This window comes from Propithecus coquereli, unplaced genomic scaffold (genome assembly GCF_000956105.1).
Source record: "Propithecus coquereli isolate 6110/MARCELLA unplaced genomic scaffold, Pcoq_1.0 Scaffold288, whole genome shotgun sequence".
Taxonomy (NCBI): Eukaryota; Metazoa; Chordata; class Mammalia; order Primates; family Indriidae; genus Propithecus; species Propithecus coquereli.
The window spans coordinates 1235321-1241272 of NW_012148485.1; positions in this window are offsets into that span (position 1 = coordinate 1235321).

The window sequence follows — 5952 nt, forward strand, 5'->3', positions numbered from 1 at the left end:
GTGGGGCCCCCTCGAATGGGATTAGTGCCTCATAAAAGGGATCCCAGCGAGCTCGTGTGTCCCTTCCGCCTACGAGGACACGGTGAGAAGGTGCCATCTGTGCGGAAGGGGGCCCCAATCAGACTCCGAATCTGCGGGCACCTCCATCTGGGACTGCCCACCCTCTAGAACTGTGAGAAACGAGTTTCTGATGTTTATCGGCCCTCCAGTCTCTGGTATTGTTGTCACAGCCGTCCAGATGGGCTTAGACAAGCCTCGTGCTGTCACTTATGTTGCGCCCTCACTTCTCACGTTCAACAGATCACGGCCTCTCCCGCTGTCTCGTCACACGGAGCACAGGCAAGGAGGGGACCCTGGCGTGGAGTCAGACGCCAGCTCTGCCATCATTGCGAGGGGCAGCGGCAGGGTGGTCATCTGACCTCCCTGAGCTCCGGGCAGGAAGGGCGTTGTTGGTCAGACGCAGCAGAGGTAGCGTAGGAGGGCTCAACGCGCAACTTTGTAAGAAAGAGACACCTTTAAGGGCTTTACCTCCTCCTTCCTCACATTCCTCAGACAGAATTTGCCGTCTCTGTGTTCTTCCATTATTCCACGGATTCGGTCCTGCCTATCCCACCGGGTTAAATTTCTCTGTGAGTAGAAATTATTGACTGTATCTCTTTCACATCCCTTATGGTACTTGGCACATGGTCAATGCTGATCAATTATGTAAGGTGTGAGATGAAATCTGTTTTAAAAACCAACCTGTCTTAAATGTACTCAATGTGCTTCGTGTAAGGTTTCGAGGTGTTTGACGGTGTGGCACAGTCTGGAAGGTCTTTCAGAACACTTTACCTTAACATGCGACTTCAGGTTTAAGAAAAACGTTTAATTAACGTACAGCAATGTCACCAGAGCTAACGACACTATCGTAGACTTGAAATCTGCTGCGGGAGAAGACCTTGCCTGTTCCCAGTTACGCGAGGGGACGGACACGTTAACGAGCTCGATGGCGGTGGTGTGCGTGTGTCACAACATCACGCACACGCTGTTTGCATTTGTCAATTCTACCTCAGTAAAGCCGGCAAAGAAGAAAATCATTTAAAGAGCCCGGGATTCCGACGTGTGGAGTTTGTTTAGTGACACATTTTAATTCAGCGGCACCATGTTCCAGGCTGGCTCTTCCGGGTTCTGGAGCCTTTCAAGCAGGACAGGAAAAACGAGATGAAATCGAACAGGCGAAAGCCGCTCTGCCTGCACGGAGCTGCTGCTCTAGTGGCGTGTGGTGCTGGAGGCCGCGACGCTTGTTGCGCTCACATGGAGAAGGAAGCTCAGAGAGACCGAGTCTCTTCCAGGAGAGGACTCCAGGCCTGGAGTTGACTAAAATGCCTTTGCTCCTTGCACTGTGTCCCGCTGCCTCGTGGGGGAGACGCTGGGTGGGCGCGAGCGGGTAAGAGGGACGGTGGGGACGAGGAGGTGAGCGCAGCAGGTGAAGGGGGCTGAGGAGGAGGAAACTGCTGGTGAAGGTGTGCAACGATCTCGCTGCCGCGGAAACCGCTATGGCAGCCCCTCAGATGACACATCGGACCCACGTGCGGTCCAGCGACCCCACGTCTGTGCACGCCCAGAGGAGCTGACGGCGGGACTCCCAGATGCCCCGCACGCGTGTTCTCAGCAGCGGCACTCAGTGGCCAGAGCGGGAGCAGCCCGAGTGCCCATCGGTGGACGAACAGATAGGCAAAATCGCTACACACGTGCGATGTCATGGACGGTTTTACAGCCCCACAAGGAAGGAAATTCCAACACACGCTACACGTGGATAAACCCTGGGCACAGCGTGCTGAGTGAAATGAGCCGGTCACCAAGGGGCAGATACTGCATGATTTCTCTTGCCTGAGGCACCGAGAGCAGTGGAGTCACAGAGACAGGAAGCAGAGCGGGGCTGCGCAGGCCGAGGGGAGGCAGATGGGAGTTATTGTTTAATGGGCAGAGAATTCCAGAGATGCCGGGTGGAAAGAGTTCTGGAGATGGACAGAAGCGATGGCTGGAAGGAAGGAGGAAGGGAGGGAGGCAGCCCCTGGAGCCTCAGGCTCAGAGGCCATCGGGGTTCCAGTCTCCTCGGTTTTTCTTCAAAATGGAATGGGCTTTATGGGGCTTAGAGCGAAACAACCCTTTGGAAAGTACCAGCAGGGCTGAGGTTCGAGTCAGCTGCTCGGCGGGCAGAAGAGGTGGGCTTGGCCTGGAAGGTCAGCACGAAGCCTGCTGAGTGCCAAGGTCTGCCCAAGTTCCTGCCCTTCCGGACCTGCTCCAGCAGTGAACGATGCTCGCACTGCCAGAGAAGCTTGGCAGGTTCATGCGGATTTCACTCAATCACCCGGTACCTAGCACTTGCTATGTGCCAGAACCTTTGCTAAGTGCTTTACACGTTTTAACTCCCGTAATTCTCTAACCAGCCTCCTGGCTATCTACCCATTGTACAGGTGAGGAAGCCGAAACATAGAGGTCAATTAACTTGCCCGCGGTGACCCAGCCGGCGAGAGGTGGGGCCAGGCAATCCGGTGTCAAGTCTGTTCTCCTAACCGTCCCACTCTGCTGTCCCTCCGTGTTTTGTACAGATACAAGAGGGAGCAAGGCCACGGACAGTCCAACAAAAGTCCTTGGGTGGCTGCATCTTTAAGAGCTGCAACTTTGGTGCCGTCCGGCAGGTGCACCAGGCATTACCAAAGCAGCCGCAGCACGAGCACTGCGAGGCTCGCTTTTCTGAGGCTCAACATGTTTTAAGTCCTTTCTCTGAGAAAAAGGGTTCCAGGCACATTCTGCATTTTAAATTTAAATTTAAATTTTTTTAGAGACAGAGTCTTACTCTGTCACCCGGGCTGGAGTGCAGTGGCACAATCATAGCTCCCTGCAGCCTTGAATTCCTGGGATCAAGCGATCCTCCTACCCCAGCCTCCTGAGTAGCTGGGGACTGCAGGCATGTGCTACCATACCTGGCAAGTTTATTTACTTTTCTTTTTTTAAAGACAGGGTCTCACTATGTTGCCCAGGCTGGTCTCAAGCTCCTGGCCTCCAGCAATCCTCTCACCTCGGCCTCACCTTCCATGAGCCGTCAGTTCATACATCACCCTGACGTGAAAAAAAAGGCCTCATTCCCAGAGACTCAGCCCCAGAAGGTTTTACCCGGTGTTAAGTCCTTAAAAATAGCATCTGTGCTTAGGACGTTATCCTCTAAAATTTTACAAAAGTGCCAATGATTCTACTACGTCAGCCTTGCAAGATAATTCCTTGGGGCTCCTTCCGTTTACGTAGGCCAGACTGAATGTTCAAGAAAACAGTATTTTTCAGGTCAACATTTTATTGCTCAATCCAACCTACAGTAGGTGCTACACCTCCAACGCCAGTCACGGGGCTCTGATGGTACAGGTTCCCCGCTTGGCATTTAGAGCGTCGATCGCTCGACACGTGTTTCCTGAGCATCTGCTCTGCGCCGGCTGCGGTGGCAGAGCTGGGGCTGAGGCAGAGAAGAGGACTGGCCAGGCTCTTGGTCTCCTGAAGCTCATATGCAAGGGAGGAAGACAGAACAAATAAATAAAATAATTATGGAGACAGAGTAGCACCATGAAAGAAATAGCTAGGAGGATGTCATAAAGATTCATGAAGATGGGGCTGGCCAAGGAGAGCGTCTCTGGGAAAAGACATTTCAGCTGAGCCTGAAGGATGAGAAGGAGGAGCCGGGCCAGGGGGAGGAGAGACCCAGGCAAAAGACCCTTTCCTCATCTTCGTGCTGTCGGACAACAATCGCTCATGGCTTCTTTATCCACTGGATTGTTGGAAACCTGAACTTTTGTCTTGCTTAAAATATTGCATGCAATTAGCTAGTCATGATGTGTGGAGAGTCAAGGCATTATCCTGAGAAATGAAGCAGCTTTATTTCAGAAAACTCTCCCCTGTGGAACTCCGTGGGAGCCCGGGGGGTGCTCTGCCCCTGGGAAGGGCCAGCCCAGACCACCCCCTGCCTGGCTCCCGACAGCCCTGGCAGAGCACCGACGGCGGCCTTCGTGCCCCAGCGGAGAAATTACCTCTGGTTGTGAACGAGTCACCAGGGGGAGTTGGTTTTCCTCCTGGAGGTCACGCGTGCTATTCCGTGCGTGATTCCCAACTCAGGGAGAGCTGGGACACCCACATGTCATTCGTTAGATTTCACGATGACCTCACCCTCGGAAAGCGCTACGAGGCATACGTGCTTGTTTTAAACATTTAACTAGACATAAAATTCATTTCACTTTGAGGAGTTTTGAAAAATTGATGAAACCCCAGGCGTTGTAAAACCATTGTTAGGAATTGAACGATACAGCGATCTGTTCAGGACCCTAATAGCCAGAAAGAACAACTGTTGATGCTTTCCTAAGATGCTTATGTTTCTCAGGCAAGGAGGCAAGCTAATTATCTGAAATAAGGCAAACTCTGAAAAACAAAAAAGGGCAAAGCTCACATACGAGTATCTATTTGGGTAAAATGGCGGGTGATTTGCCTTACTTCTGAGGAGTACGGTTCCTGAGTTGACCGCTGCTCCCCATGGAGATTCCCAGAGCTGCTGCTCTCTGCCGATGGCAGTGTCTGCACCGAGCCCCCTTCCTCCTTCCGTGGACCTGGGGATGCTGAGACGTCCCCTCCCTCCTTCCTGAAGCCTGTCCCAGTGTTTCTCTGGGAGATGCTCCGTGAAAGTTTTCACCTACTGTTATATATTGAATTGCGTCCCCCCGAAAGATGTTGAAGTCCTAACCCCTAGTTCCTGTGAATGTGGCCTTGTTTGGAACGCGGGTGGTCGAGTTAAGTGAGGTCGGTAGGTTGAACCCTAACCAATATGACGATGACAAAGAGATAATTTGGACAGAGACAGACAGGTGCAGAGGGAAGATGAGGCGGAGACGCAGGGAGAATGCCAGCCGCAGTCCAAGGAACGCCGGCGGTTCCTGGAAGCCGGGCAGAGGCCTGGACCAGGTTCTCCCCCACAGCACTCAGAAGGAGCCAACCTGACTGACACCTTGATTTTGGACTTCTAGCCTCCGGATCCGTGAGACAATAAATTTCTGGAGTTTAGCCATCCAGCACTTCATTACAGCAGTCCTGGGAAACAAATGCACTCACCCTGCATTTTCTCGGTAACTATAGTGAGAACACGTACCATACCTGGTACAAGAAACCTCTTAGACCTTCCTTTATCTTGGGTTCAGAGGGGCTTAGAACTCAAAAGTCTTTGTCATTACTATCATCCTGGTCATTATTACCATAATATTTATTTTATTAAGTATGAAATGTCCAATTTCCTTAAGTACCAAGTTTGACAGTTGGTATCTCTGACATTTCTCTTTGACACTTCTTGTTTTATTTTTATTGGGAAGGCACATCCTCAGTCTTCCAAACGCACATTGTGGTTTGTGATTATCTTTCAAATTTTTTTAGAGCAATTTTTATGAAACCATGGATAAGTCAAAAATTTGTGTTATTTTCAAATATGAGTTCCGTTGTGGAAACAGGGCAGTGCAGACAGCTCGAAATATCGACAACGCATTTGGGAAGATGTGGCTAATGAATGCACAGTACTTTGATGGTTTGAGAAGTTCCATTCTGGTGATTTTAATCCTGAAAATGAGCCATATGGGCGACCTGAGACCAAGGTGGATAATGATGAGCTGAAAGCTGTCGTGGAAGCGAATCCATCTCAACCTACACGTGAATTAGCAGCAAGGTTTGACGTTACTAGTCCAACAATATTGGACCATTTGAAACAAATTGGCAAGGTAAGAAGCTGGATAGATGGGTTCCGCATGAATTAAATGAGCATTAGAAGAAAAATCGTCTCGAAGCTTGGCCTTCTTTGCTGTCACGACATAAAGGAGAACCATTTCTACACCGTATTGTTACATGTGATGAAAAATCAATACTTCTTGACAATTGTGAGCATTTGGCACAATG